The sequence below is a fragment of the Lipophrys pholis genome, assembly GCF_963383615.2.
Source record: "Lipophrys pholis genome assembly, chromosome: 20".
Classification (NCBI taxonomy): domain Eukaryota; kingdom Metazoa; phylum Chordata; class Actinopteri; order Blenniiformes; family Blenniidae; genus Lipophrys; species Lipophrys pholis.
In genome coordinates, this window is record NC_137648.1 from 21970341 (window position 1) to 21985840 (window position 15500).

Here is a 15500-nt window from a genome sequence, read left to right on the forward strand (position 1 = left end):
GTCGTAAAACTAGGGATTCAGGTAAGCTGAAACAGGGAGGAGCTAAAACCTGCTGGACACCGGCCCTCCAGGACCGAGGTTGGGTACCCCTGCTATAGACGAAGCTGAACAAATGTTTCTCTGAACGAAGCTGAACAAACGTTTCTCTAGATAAAGCTGAACAAATGTTTCTCTAGACGAAGCTGAACAAATGTTTCTCTAGATAAAGCTGAACAAATGTTTCTCTAGATGAAGCTGAACAAATGTTTCTCTAGATAAAGCTGAACAAATGTTTCTCAACGAAGCTGAACAAATGTTTCCCTAGATGAAGCTGAACAAATATTTCTCTAGATGAAGCTGAACAAATGTTTCTTTGCACGAAGCTGAACAAATGTTTCTCTAGATAAAGCTGAACAAATGTTTCTATAGATGCATCTGAACAAATGTTTCCCTAGATGCAGCTGAACAAACGTTTCTCTAGATAAAGCTGAACAAATGTTTCTCTGAACGAAGCTGAACAAATGTTTCTCTAGACGAAGCTGAACAAATGTTTCTCTAGATAAAGCTGAACAAATGTTTCTCGAGACAAAGCTGAACAAATGTTTCTCTAGATAAAGCTGAACAAATGTTTCTCGAGACAAAGCTGAACAAATGTTTCTCTGAACGAAGCTGAACAAATGTTTCCCTAGATGAAGCTGAACAAATGTTTCTCTAGATGCAGCTGAACAAATGTTTCTCTAGATGAAGCTGAACAAACGTTTCTCTAGATAAAGCTGAACAAATGTTTCTCTAGACCAAGCTGAACAAATGTTTCTGAACGAAGCTGAACAAATATTTATCTAGATGAAGCTAAACAAATGTTTCTCTGGAGAAAGCTGAACAAATGTTTCTCTAGATAAAGCTGAACAAATGTTTCTATAGATGCAGCTGAACAAATGTTTCCCTAGATGAAGCTGAACAAACGTTTCTCTAGATGAAGCTGAACAATTGTTTCTCTAGACGAAGCTGAACAAATGTTTCCCTAGATGAAGCTGAACAAATGTTTCTCTAGACTAAGCTGAACAAATGTTTCTCTGAACGAAGCTGAACAAATGTTTCTCTAGATGAAGCTGAACAAATGTTTCTCTAGATAAAGCTGAACAAATGTTTCTGTAGATGCAGCTGAACAAATGTTTCCCTAGACGAAGCTGAACAAATGTTTCCCTAGATGAAGCTGAACAAATGTTTCTCTAGATGAAGCTGAACAAATGTTTCCCTAGACGAAGCTGAACAAACGTTTCTCTCAACGAAGCTGAACAAACGTTTCCCTAGACGAAGCTGAACAAACGTTTCTCTGAACGAAGCTGAACAAATGTTTCTCTCAACGAAGCTGAACAAACGTTTCCCTAGATGAAGCTGAACAAATGTTTCTCTAGATGCAGCTGAACAAATGTTTCTCTAGACGAAGCTGAACAAATGTTTCTCTGAACGAAGCTGAACAAACGTTTCCCTAGATGAAGCTGAACAAATGTTTCTCTAGATAAAGCTGAACAAATGTTTCTCGAGACAAAGCTGAACAAATGTTTCTCTGAACGAAGCTGAACAAATGTTTCCCTAGATGAAGCTGAACAAATGTTTCTCTAGACGAAGCTGAACAAATGTTTCTCTGAACGAAGCTGAACAAACGTTTCTCTAGATAAAGCTGAACAAATGTTTCTCTAGACGAAACTGAACAAATGTTTCTCTAGATAAAGCTGAACAAATGTTTCTCTCAACGAAGCTGAACAAATGTTTCCCTAGATGAAGCTGAACAAATGTTTCTCTAGATGAAGCTGAACAAATGTTTCTTTGCACGAAGCTGAACAAATGTTTCTCTAGATAAAGCTGAACAAATGTTTCTATAGATGCATCTGAACAAATGTTTCCCTAGATGCAGCTGAACAAACGTTTCTCTAGATAAAGCTGAACAAATGTTTCTCTGAACGAAGCTGAACAAATGTTTCTCTAGACGAAGCTGAACAAATGTTTCTCTAGATAAAGCTGAACAAATGTTTCTCGAGACAAAGCTGAACAAATGTTTCTCTAGATAAAGCTGAACAAATGTTTCTCGAGACAAAGCTGAACAAATGTTTCTCTGAACGAAGCTGAACAAATGTTTCCCTAGATGAAGCTGAACAAATGTTTCTCTAGATGCAGCTGAACAAATGTTTCTCTAGATGAAGCTGAACAAACGTTTCTCTAGATAAAGCTGAACAAATGTTTCTCTAGACCAAGCTGAACAAATGTTTCTGAACGAAGCTGAACAAATATTTATCTAGATGAAGCTAAACAAATGTTTCTCTGGAGGAAGCTGAACAAATGTTTCTCTAGATAAAGCTGAACAAATGTTTCTATAGATCCAGCTGAACAAATGTTTCCCTAGACGAAGCTGAACAAACGTTTCTCTAGATGAAGCTGAACAATTGTTTCTCTAGACGAAGCTGAACAAATGTTTCCCTAGATGAAGCTGAACAAATGTTTCTCTAGACTAAGCTGAACAAATGTTTCTCTGAACGAAGCTGAACAAATGTTTCTCTAGATGAAGCTGAACAAATGTTTCTCTAGATAAAGCTGAACAAATGTTTCTGTAGATGCAGCTGAACAAATGTTTCCCTAGACGAAGCTGAACAAATGTTTCCCTAGATGAAGCTGAACAAACGTTTCTCTAGATGAAGCTGAACAAATGTTTCCCTAGACGAAGCTGAACAAACGTTTCTCTCAACGAAGCTGAACAAACGTTTCCCTAGACGAAGCTGAACAAACGTTTCTCTGAACGAAGCTGAACAAATGTTTCTCTCAACGAAGCTGAACAAATGTTTCTCTAGATGCAGCTGAACAAATGTTTCTCTAGACGAAGCTGAACAAATGTTTCTCTGAACGAAGCTGAACAAACGTTTCCCTAGATGAAGCTGAACAAATGTTTCTCTAGATGAAGCTGAACAAATGTTTCCCAAGACGAAGCTGAACAAACGTTTCTCTCAACGAAGCTGAACAAACGTTTCCCTAGACGAAGCTGAACAAACGTTTCTCTGAACAAAGCTGAATAAATGTTTCTCTAGATGAAGCTGAACAAACGTTTCCCTAGATGAAGCTGAACAAACGTTTCTCTGAACGAAGCTGAACAAATGTTTCTCTGAACGAAGCTGAACAAACGTTTCCCTAGATGAAGCTGAACAAATGTTTCTCTCAACGAAGCTGAACAAACGTTTCCCTAGATGAAGCTGAACAAATGTTTCTCTAGACGAAGCTGAACAAATGTATCTCTCAACGAAGCTGAACAAACGTTTCCCTAGACGAAGCTGAACAAACGTTTCTCTGAACAAAGCTGAATAAATGTTTCTCTAGATGAAGCTGAACAAACGTTTCCCTAGATGAAGCTGAACAAACGTTTCTCTGAACGAAGCTGAACAAATGTTTCTCTGAACGAAGCTGAACAAACGTTTCCCTAGATGAAGCTGAACAAATGTTTCTCTCAACGAAGCTGAACAAACGTTTCCCTAGATGAAGCTGAACAAATGTTTCTCTAGACGAAGCTGAACAAATGTATCTCTCAACGAAGCTGAACAAACGTTTCCCTAGACGAAGCTGAACAAACGTTTCTCTGAACAAAGCTGAATAAATGTTTCTCTAGATGAAGCTGAACAAACGTTTCCCTAGATGAAGCTGAACAAATGTTTCTCTCAACGAAGCTGAACAAATTTTTCTCTAGATGAAGCTGAACAAATGTTTCTCTGAACGAAGCTGAACAAACGTTTCTCCGAACTCAAACTGAACCGACGACTGTAAAAGAAGGAAACGTCTTGTATAATCTGAACTTTCTAGTCGTATATCAATCACGTGTCGTTAGCATCGAGCAGCTTCCTCCGGATAGCCGCTTGTCCAGCTTAGCAACTGTAACTAAGGGGGCGGAGCTTAACAAAAGGTCAACTTGGTGGAAAAACTTTCCCAATTTCATACAGAAATTACAATATAATAGAAATAAAAGTGCTAAAGGATTATATTTACATTTTATGTGTAATAATATTTAATGCTATATGACGAACTTTATTTTATTGTGTGTGTGTGTGACCTCCTTTCATACACACTCCTGCAGGTCATTAAGTGTGTGTGTGTGTGTGTGTGTGTGTGTGTGTGTGTGTGTGTGTGTGTGTGTGTGTGTGTGTGTATGAGTCAAGCAAACACACACACCCATTAAGTCAATCAAGTGCTGTTGCGCGTCATTACGCACAGAGAAGAACCTGTGGAGCTTTAACACACACACACACACACACACACACACACACACACACACACACACACACACACACACACACACACACACACACACACACGCTGACACAGACACACACACACTAATAAAGTATTTTCTATTCTACTTCAAGAAGTAATAAACACTCCTGTAATATTTTTGAAACAAAAAAAGGGAAGTTTTTCCAAAAAGACTCTTTTTTCTGACGCACTTCAGAGATTTATTTTGGCAGGGCAGCGGACCGGAAGTCCCTCTCGACCTGTGTGCGGGGGACTTCACGCACATCTGGATGCTGGTGACGGGCTCGCGGCTCTCCCTCACACTCCGCACTCCGGCTGCTCACACTTCACACCTCAGGTAAGACCCTGCGAGCCACAGGGGCGCGCACCCAGCGGCGCGCGTCCGGGTCCGTGCGTAAGGTTTGTGCGTGATGCGGGGCTGACGATGAGGCTGAGGAGGAGGTGGAGAAGGAGGAGGAGGGGAACGGTGGGGGTGTTTTGACGCGTGAAGGGATCCGTGATCCACTGCGGCGTCCGCAGCGCGGCGCGTTCTGCTGCGGTAAACCGGAGCCCGGAGGGTTCACCGGAGGGTTTACCGGGGAGGAAGAGGAAGGGGAGGAGGAGGAGGAGAAGAAGAAGAAAAGGGGAGGTGGTGGTGGAGAAGTTGCAGCACCTCCGCTACGCAATTCTTTCGTTTAGCAACAAACCAAACCGGTTCCTCCAAACATGCCCGCGTGCCTCCGCGCGCGTGACACCTGAAGGCACCTCACTGTGCGTCCAGCTGAGTGTCCTCAGAGACCATGAACGCACTGTGTGTGTGTGTGTGTGTGTGTGTGTGTGTGTGTGTGTGTGTGTGTGTGTGTGTGTGTGTGTGTGTGTGTGTGTGTGTGTGTGTGTGTGTGTGTGTGTGTGTGTGTGTCAAGCAAACACACACACACACATTAAGTCAATCAAGTGCTGTTGCGCGTCATTACGCACAGAGAAGAACCTGTGGAGCCAAACCATCACTCTGTCAACTTTAACACACACAGACACACGCGCGCGCGCGCACAGGGTGCGGCCTGTCCCGTCCCTCCTTCAATCAATACAACGAGCTGGAGGCGCACGTGAAGCTCCCGGAAGTGAAATCAAGGCGATGAAAAGCTCGTTAATTACCTGAAACTGATTTATTTCTCGTGACAATCACCAGTTTATTTAATTACGACCAGGAGAAACACGTGACCTGAAGGAGGCTGCGAATTGGATGAGTCAGAACACACACACACACACACACACACACACACACACACACACACACACACACACACACACACACACACACACACGCCAATCTAGAACAAATCGATGAGTCAGGAAAGTGGAATCGACTCTAATGTGATATGATTCTCATCACGTCTACTTAGTGACACTACGTGAAGTTAAAATGTGAATTTGAGTTTTATGTGAAACAAACATGTTGATAAAAAGTCATTTGTGTCTGACGAGCAGACGATATAAAATCTGCTATTTTCATTGTTTTAAATTAGTACTTTTATTCTTCTCTCCTCTGAAACCAGTGGTTTCGGTGTAGAACATGTAGAACATGTTCTCTCAGTATTTCTCTTCACCTTGTAATGTGATAAAAGATTTGACTCGATGTGTGAGAAGAAACTTTAACACCTGAAGAACCGCCAAAGCTTCTTGTTCTTGGGTCTTTAAAGTTCCAATTCAGGACGTTTGAAAATGTTTTGGTGAAAATGTAGACATTTTAATATTCGGTTTAAAGTTTCAGTTAAAGGCTGTGATGGCTCCATTTTATGGGTCTTTAAATGTTAACATCTTCCTGTTTCCAGGAAACTTTAGTGTGAAGCTTCTCGTCACTTCCTGTCCAGACAAACGATGAGACGCAGCAGAATGTGGCGCCAAATCTTTGTGACGTTTGTTCGTGAGCATCTCTTCCTCTCATTGGTTAAAACCTCCAAAGATCAAAACATTGCCGTATCCTGGCGCTAACCAGCTAGCCGCAGACCGCTAACTCACTCCCTGCTGCCCCCTGGTGGCCAGGCGTCAGTCTGTGACTCCCTGCTGCCCCCTGGTGGCCAGGCGTCAGTCTGTGACTCCCTGCTGCCCCCTGGTGGCCAGGCGTCAGTCTGACTCCCTGCTGCCCCCTGGTGGCCAGGCGTCAGTCTGTGACTCCCTGCTGCCCCCTGGTGGCCAGGCGTCAGTCTGTGACTCCCTGCTGCCCCCTGGTGGCCAGACTGCGCTCTGACGTATGTAATTTAAAGTCATTTTGACGGCCGGAGGGAAGTGTCGTGTTTACTGAGCGTCAAACCGTCACACAGAGCAGTAAATCTACATTCTTCCTGGTGTGTGTGTGTGTGTGTGTGTGTGTGTGTGTGTGTGTGTGTTTCTAGAATTAAACGGAGCAGAAAGATGAACTTTTGTACTCAGACGGAGCGAGCATCGCCCCCTGCTGGTTTCATTTATATTCCTCAAAACAAAAGAACCAAACAAAAACAACAGACCAACAAATAAACAACTAACGACACCGTCTCGTGGCCCAACGGGCAGCGACTGCAGCGCTTTCAGTCTTTCTGCCGTCTCCATGGAAACGTTTTTTTCAAAATGTTCCTGTTCAAAGGTGAAACTCTGTGAAATGAAAACTCTGGGTGGATGTTTTGGTGTGAACGTTGGAGCGTGATCACCTGAGGAAGTCTTTTATTCTCCCAGAGGTTGGTGGAACTTTAAACTCTCCTTCCCTGATTCACAACATTTGACCGATTCAGGGTCAAAAGAAAAGAGGGACGTCTGCATGTAGTGACACTGAAGCTTCTTCCAGAGAGAATCCAGATGTGGAGAGATCCAGTGGACAAACGGGATCTTGTGACGCGAAGCCTCGGGAATCTTCTGGAGTTTCTGTGACGCCGAGACGTGAACAAACCGGGGATGTCCCGCCAAAATAAAATACTGGAAATACCAGTTAGTCTGAGGGTGAAGAGGAATTTCCTTCAGGAAGGTTTCATTAGAGACGAAGGTCAACAACCTCAACTGGATCCTAAATGGTTTTATTTTGGAGTCCGGGAGGAAGTTGTTTGTTGAAGTTCAGGTGAAGCAGGTTCAACCTGAAGTCAAGCTGCTTCAGTGTGGGAGAGGCAGCGAACACCACACACACACACACACACACACACACACACACACACACACACACACACACACACACACACACACACACACACACACACACACCATCAGCAGTTCATCACAGGACAAACCATCTCGTCGACTCAAATTATTTTACTTTGGTAAGTTTTCTGGCTGTTTTTATTTGTCAGTCGCTTCCTGTTTCCTGTCCTCATTAATTTCCTTCAGGTGTTTCCAGGTTTCCCTGAACGCACCATGAGAAGCCTCCACCAGGAGGCGCTCTGTCTGTTTCTTCTCTTCTGACACTTGAACCTCCTCCTCCTCCTCCTCCTGTTGAGGGTTTTTCCCGCTGCAGGGTGGAGGTTGGTTCACTCAGGAGGAAATCAGGGTTTCAAAACAGGAAGTCTGTATTTACCCAACAGGAAGAGAAAGAATCAGCATTTAAAACGTGAATTTTTTTAAGGTTTCCTAGAAGCTGGCGTTTCTCTTCTGAAGGCAAGTCGGTATTGATCTACAGCAGAGTACTGCACTTTCAGATTCCACTGGGACGCACCTGAACGCACCTCTCTGCTAAGCACCTGAACGCACCTCGCTGCGACGCACCTGAATGCACCATGATGCAACTCGCCTAAATGCACCTCGCTGCGACTCACCTGAACGCACCTCGCGGCGATGCACCACGACGCACCTGATCGTGCCCGGCTGCGACGCGCCTGAACGCTCTTCGCTGCGACGCGCCTGAACGCACCTCGCGGCGATGCACCTCGATGCACCTCGACGCACCTGACGACGCAGCTGATCGTGCCCGGCTGCGACGCGCCTGAACGCTCTTCGCTGCGACGCGCCTGAACGCTCTTCGATGCGACGCGCCTGAACGCACCTTGCTGCTACGCGCCTGAACGCTCTTTGCTGCAACGCGCCTGAACGCACCACGATGCGACTCGCCTAAACGCACCTTGATGCAACGCGCCTGAACGCACCTCGCGGCGACGCACATGACCGCACTTCGCTGCGACACACCTCGACGCACCTGATCGCGCCCTGCTGCGACTCACCTGAACGCACCTCGCTGCGACGCACCTGAATGCACCACGATGCGACGCGCCTAAACGCACCTTGCTGCGACGCGCCTGAACGCACCTCGTGGCGACGCACCTGAACGCACCTGGCTGCGATGCACCTGAACGCACCTGATCTCGCCCGGCTGCGACGCACCTGAACGCACCACGCTGCGACGCGCCTGAACGCTCTTTGATGCGACGCGCCTGAACGCACCTCGCGGCGACTCACCTGAACGCACCTCGCGGCGACGCGCCTGAACGCTCTTCGCTGCGATGCACCTGAACGCACCACGAGGCGACTCACCTGAACGCACTTCGCTGTGACGCACCTCGACGCACCTGATCTCGCCCGGCTGCGACGCACCTGAACGCACCACGCTGCGACGCGCCTGAACGCTCTTTGCTGCGACGCGCCTTAATGCACCACAATGCGACTCGCCTAAACGCACCTTGATGCAACGCGCCTTAACGCACCTTGATGCGACGCACCTGAACGCACCACGAGGCGACTCACCTGAACGCACTTCGCTGCGACGCACCTCGACGCACCTGATCGCGCCCGGCTGCGACGCACCTGAACGCACCTCGCGGCGACTCACCTGAACGCACCTGGCTGCGACGCACCTGAACGCACCTGATCTCGCCCAGCTGCGACGCACCTGAACGCACCACGCTGCGACGCGCCTGAACGCTCTTTGCTGCGACGCGCCTTAATGCACCACGATGCGACTCGTCTAAACGCACCTTGATGCGACGCGCCTGAACGCACCTCGCGGCGACTCACCTGAACGCACCTCGTGGCGACGCGCCTGAACGCTCTTCGCGGCGAATCACCTGAACGCACCTCGCGGCGACGCGCCTGAACGCTCTTCACTGCGACGCACCTGAACGCACCTCGCGGCGACTCACCTGAACGCACCTGATCGCGCCCGGCTGCGACGCACCTGAACGCACCTCGCGGCGACGCACCTGAACGCACCTCGCGGCGACTCACCTGAATGCACTTTGTTGCGACGCACCTGAACGCAAATGGCTGCGACGCACCTCGATGCACCTGAACGCACCACGCTGCGACGCGCCTGAACGTTCTTCGCAGCGACGCGCCTCAATGCACCTTGTGGCGACTCACCTGAACGCACTTCGTTGTGACGCACCTGAACGCACCATGCTGCAATGCACCTAAACATGCACTTTAACTACAGGTGTGTGTGTGTGTGTGTGTGTGTGTGTGTGTGTGTGTGTGTGTGTGTGTGTGTGTGCGTGCTCTCTAGATGTTGCAGTATTTCTCAGCCTCCTGTGATTCCTTCTCTCTCTGTTCAAGTCGTAGCTGGAAACTCCTGATTTTATAAACCTGAACCACATTTCAGCTCCTCGTTAACCGACGGTCAGACTGAGACTGAAATAAAGTCAAACGTGAAAGATCAGACACACAAAGTGGGACGGCGTTCACACACTAAAAGATTAAGATGTGACTCCTGTGTGTGTGTGTGTGTGTGTGTGTGTGTGTGTGTGTGTGTGTGTGTGTGTGTGTGTGTGTGTGTGTGTGTGTTGTCATGTAGGTGTGTAGCTCCTCTGGAATCTCACAATGACTCATGTTGTTCACGTCGCCACTTCTGCAAAACTGAACTCTGGTTGAGCCCGTTTTCTCCGACAGTGTGTATTCAGCGCTCTGCGTCATGATAACACACACACACACACACACACACACACACACACACACACACACACACACACAGACACACTGAACGATGAGCAGAGCTTCCAGTAATGAAAATGTGGATATGTAATGTTTCAGTACTTCCTGTGCAGACACACACTTCCTGTGTGTGTGTGTGTGTGTGTGTGTGTGTGTGTGTGTGTGTGTGTGTGTGTGTGTGTGTGTTTATTTTGGAAATAGCCCGGGCTCAAGCAACAAACAGAAATAAAACGCAGAAAGACAAAACGACCAATAATAAACTGAACGTCCAGAACGTCCAGAACCATCACATTCTGGGATCAATCAGCTCCAGACTGATCGATCAGCTGGAAACTTTAAATATTCAAAAGGAGACAAAGAAGTCAAACCTGTTAAAAATTCACACAAATCAAATATGAAGAAATAACTAGACCAACTAAACCATGACCTGGTGACTATGAAACAAGATCCTGATGTGAACGTTCAAAAAGTTCAACAGAAAAACTAATAAACTACCAAATGTCCCAAAATGATTATTTTGTAAATCACGAAGTTACCCCCCCCCCCCCCCCCCCCCCCATTGCCCCATGCTGGCAGTGCTCATGCTGCTCTATGATTGGCTGCCTGCGGGCTCCTCTGACCACTCACGTGCCAGCTGCTCAGTACGGGTCCCGCCCCCCCGGACTGTCCCTGCAGTGAGCGCAGAGAAACTCCCGCACTGCGAGGACGACCCGCAGCGGGACTGTCGCGTGTGTGTGTGTGTGTGTGTGTGTGTGAGAGAGATTGCTGCACTTTAGTTTTCTGGAGGGATGGAGCTGCAGGTCAGTGTGTGTGTGTGTGTGTGTGTGTGTGTGTGTGTGTGTGTGTGTGTGTGTGTGTGTGTGTGTGTGTGTGTGTGTGTGTGTGTGTGTTTTGAACTGCTCATTGAAGTCTTTGCTGACCTTACTCACTACCTACTCAGTACTACCTACCTAGTACTACCTCCGGTACTACCCCCGGTCTGCAGCAGTACTCGGTGGGACTTTAATCTGACCAGTACCAGTTTTCAGTCCTTCATGTCTCACAGTCTCGTTCAGGTCTGAGAAGCTTCCAGAAGTTTCATCACTTCTGCTGAGCTGAGAGACCATTGGACACGTTTTACCGCAGATACAGAGTAACTAGTTACTTTTTTAAAGTTACTGTGGTATGGTCACAGAGCTTTGTTATTGTAGCTGATTGTGTGTGTCAGTGGGAGGAAGATGCTCTATAATCTGATGTTAGAGGAGGAAGATGCTCTATAATCTGATGTTAGAGGAGGAAGATGCTCTATCATCTGACATTCGAGGAGGAAGATGCCCCATCATCTGACATTCGAGGAGGAAGATGCTCTATAATCTGATGTTAGAGGAGGAAGACGCTCTATAATATGGATGTTTGGGGAGGAAGGTGCTCTATCATCTGATGTTTGAGGAGGAAGATGCTCTATAATCTGGATGTTTGAGGAGAAAGATGCTCTATCATCTGACATTCGAGGAGAAAGATGCTCTATAATCTGATGTTCGAGGAGGAAGATGCTCTATCATCTGATGTTCGAGGAGGAAGATGCTCTATATTCTGGATTAACTCCTGACAGCAACATGAAACGTCTCCCACTGGAAGTAGCATTAGCATTAGCATGTCTCCCTAGTAGCTGTGATTAGCATTAGCCTGCTCAGATAGCGGTTAGCTTCTCAGCTGGACCTGATTTAGTTCTTCCTGTTTTGTTCAAGTTAAATATTCACGAGAGAGAAACTCTGCAGCCGACGGCTGCTGAGTGATGCATTGTGGGAGAGAGCAGAGTGCTCGTCCAGACTGTACCCAATTAATGTGAGTGCTCAGCGGGCAGAGCATCTCCCTCACACACACACACACACACACACACACACACACACACACACACACACACACACACACACACACACACACACACACACACACACACACACACACACACACACAGTTTCAGATAAACGTCCTGGTTGCAGGTTCGTTCGGCTCCAGATGTGGTTCAAGTTTCTGTCGGCTGAGATTTTAGCCTCGATACTTTTATTTGCTCGCAGACAAAAGACGTTAAGCTGTGAGGAGATTTTACCAGGCAGCAGGTTCTCTTAATGTCTGTGCCGTCTGAAGCTGCTTGTGGCTGCTTGTGGCCATCTGAAGCTGCTTGTAGCTGTCTGAAGCTGCTTGTGGCTGCTTGTGGCTGCTTGTGGCCGTCTGAAGCTGCTTGTGGCTGCTTGTGGCCATCTGAAGCTGCTTGTAGCTGCTTGTGGCCATCTGAAGCTGCTTGTAGCTGTCTGAAGCTGCTTGTGGCTGTTTGTGGCCATCTGAAGCTGCTTGTGGCTGCTTGTGGCTGCTTGTGGCTGCTTGTGGCTGCTTGTGGCTGCTTGTGGCTGCTTGTGGCCGTCTGAAGCTGCTTGTGGCTGCTTGTGGCCATCTGAAGCTGCTTGTAGCTGTCTGAAGCTGCTTGTGGCTGCTTGTGGCCATCTGAAGCTGCTTGTGGCTGCTTGTGGCCGTCTGAAGCTGCTTGTGGCTGCTTGTGGCCATCTGAAGCTGCTTGTGGCCGTCTGAAGCTGCTTGTGGCCGTCTGGAGCTGCTTGTGGCCATCTGAAGCTGCTTGGAGCTGCTTGTGGCCATCTGAAGCTGCTTGTGGCTGTCTGAAGCTGCTTGTGGCTGTCTGAAGCTGCTTGGAGCTGCTTGTGGCTGCTTGTGGCTGTCTGAAGCTGCTTGTGGCTGTCTGAAGCTGCTTGTGGCTGTCTGAAGCTGCTTGGAGCTGCTTGTGGCTGCTTGTGGCCGTCTGAAGCTGCTTGTGGCTGCTTGTGGCCATCTGAAGCTGCTTGTGGCCGTCTGAAGCTGCTTGAGGCTGTCTGAAGCTGCTTGGAGCTGCTTGTGGCCATCTGAAGCTGCTTGTGGCTGTCTGAAGCTGCTTGTGGCTGTCTGAAGCTGCTTGGAGCTGCTTGTGGCTGCTTGTGGCCGTCTGAAGCTGCTTGTGGCCGTCTGAAGCTGCTTGTGGCTGTCTGAAGCTGCTTGTGGCTGCTTGTGGCCATCTGAAGCTGCTTGTGGCCGTCTGAAGCTGCTTGTGGCCATCTGAAGCTGCTTGTGGCTGTCTGAAGCTGCTTGTGGCTGCTTGTGGCCATCTGAAGCTGCTTGTAGCTGTCTGAAGCTGCTTGATGCCGTCTGAAGCTGCTTGTGGCTGCTTGTAGCTGTCTGTGGCTGCTTGTAGCTGTCTGAAGCTGCTTGAGGCTGTCTGAAGCTGCTTGTGGCCATCTGAAGCTGCTTGTGGCTGTCTGAAGCTGCTTGTAGCTGCTTGTGGCTGCGTGTGGCCATCTGAAGGTGCTTGTAGCTGTCTGAAACTGCTTGTGGCTGTCTGACACTGCTTGTGGCCGGCTGAAGCTGCTTGTGGCCGGCTGAAGCTGCTTGTGGCCGGCTGAAGCTGCTTGTAGCTGCCTGTGGCTGCTTGTGGCCATCTGAAGCTGCTTGTAGCTGTCTGAAGCTGCTTGTAGCTGTCTGAAGCTGCTTGATGCTGTCTGAAGCTGCTTGTGGCTGCTTGTAGCTGTCTGTGGCTGCTTGTAGCTGTCTGAAGCTGCTTGTAGCTGTCTGAAGCTGCTTGTGGCCATCTGACACTGCTTGTGGCCGGCTGAAGCTGCTTGTGGCCGGCTGAAGCTGCTTGTAGCGGTCTGAAGGTGCTTGTAGCTGTCTGAAGCTGCTTGGGGCTGTCTGAAGCTGCTTGTGGCTGCTTGTGGCTGCTTGTGGCTGCTTGTGGCAATCTGAAGCTGCTTGTGGTCGGCTGAAGCTGCTTGTAGCTGTCTGAAGCTGCTTGTGGTCGGCTGAAGCTGCTTGTAGCTGCTTGTAGCTGTCTTAACTGACTGACTTTAACTGACTGACTCACTTTAACTAACCGACTCACTTTAACTGACGACTCACTTTAACTAACTCACTTTAACTGACCTACTCACTTTAACTGACTCACTTTAACTGACTGACTGACTTTAATTGACTGATCACTTTAACTGACTGACTCACTTTAATTGACTGACTCACTTTAACTGACGACTCACTTTAACTAACTGACTCACTTTAACAGACTCACTTTAACTGACCTACTCACTTTAATTGACTGATCACTTTAACTGACTCACTTTAACTCACTTTAACTAACTGAGTCACTTAAACCGACTCATTTTAACTGACTTACTCACTTTAACTGACTTACTCACTTTAACTGACTTACTCACTTTAACTGACTTACTCACTTTAACTAACCGACTCACTTTAATTGACTGACTCACTTTAAGTCAGACTTTACATCACATCCAAACTAAAATCCAGACGTTTTTTCATGTGAAAGTTTATTTGACTTTAGTTGGAACAGTTTACACTGTTTAGACCCTCTGAAGTCATTTGTTTTCATTTGTTCTCATTACGCTTTATTTTTAAATAAACCCCTAACCCTTTCTGTCTTTTGTAATTTCATATATTTTAGCCTTATTATTTCAGGGTAATTTCTTAGTTTTAGTTATTCCTCACTGGGATCAGTCTCATACACGTCAGTCCTGGTTGATGTTTTGTTTCTCGCTGTACGTTTGTACAACAGGCAACATATGCAAATGCATAACAGCTGAACGTCGGAGAGAAAACACCGGAGTGACTGTTTCCTGGTGGAAAGAGGGAAACACACATTTTAGAGCCACAGGCATCATGTTCCAGTGTGATCGGCTGTTTCTGTCTTTGCTCACATGACGAGAAGAGGCGACTTCCAGACTTGATGAGTTCTCTGCAGAGTGATGAGACACTGGACACTTCGGTTTTTAACAGAATTTCAGTCGACTATAATATAAATAAATAATAAAAGGTCACATGACCACTCTGCTTGGCTGCAGCTCCACAGACTGAGAACACACACTTTTGTTCTCACACGTCACTGAAAGAGGAAAACTTCCCCATCGGTTGTGAAAGATTACCGGTTGGTAATTTTCTCTTTAACTTGGTAGCAGTGTGTTTGAGCGCCCTCTAGTGGACTGAAAATATGTAGGTGGAGGTGACGTCGATAAAAAGAAAAAATACAAGATGAATCAAACCTGAAATCAATGAAGTTATTCAAAGAGTGAGTGTGTCAGCTGTTCTCTTTAGGCGTCTCTGCATGAGCCTGAGCTAAACTCCTCATGAACGGATGAATTGTCTTTCTGAGCCATAAATCATTACTGTGTTGAGTTTGTGCGACTTTGTCGTTAAAGAGGAAGTGAAACACTGGACTTCCTCTGGGAGCAGTTACACATTGACCCTCAAGGTCCTCGGACAGTTTATAATCAGTCACCTGAGTTTGTATTTCCTAGTCGAATCGTCTGGGCCAGTCTGTCGCCATGGCGACGCCTGAGACGAACTCG

General features: G+C 47.2%; 1 protein-coding gene across 1 annotated transcript in view; it reads left to right on the plus strand.

The window, feature by feature from the left end:
• Nucleotides 1-4556: 4556 nt before the first annotated feature.
• pld1b (phospholipase D1b) overlaps nt 4557-15500 on the plus strand; it is a 28398-nt gene continuing 17454 nt past the window's right edge. The window contains 1 exon segment of the mRNA XM_080489263.1: nt 4557-4603. The gene's annotated coding sequence lies outside the window, so the exon portion shown is untranslated.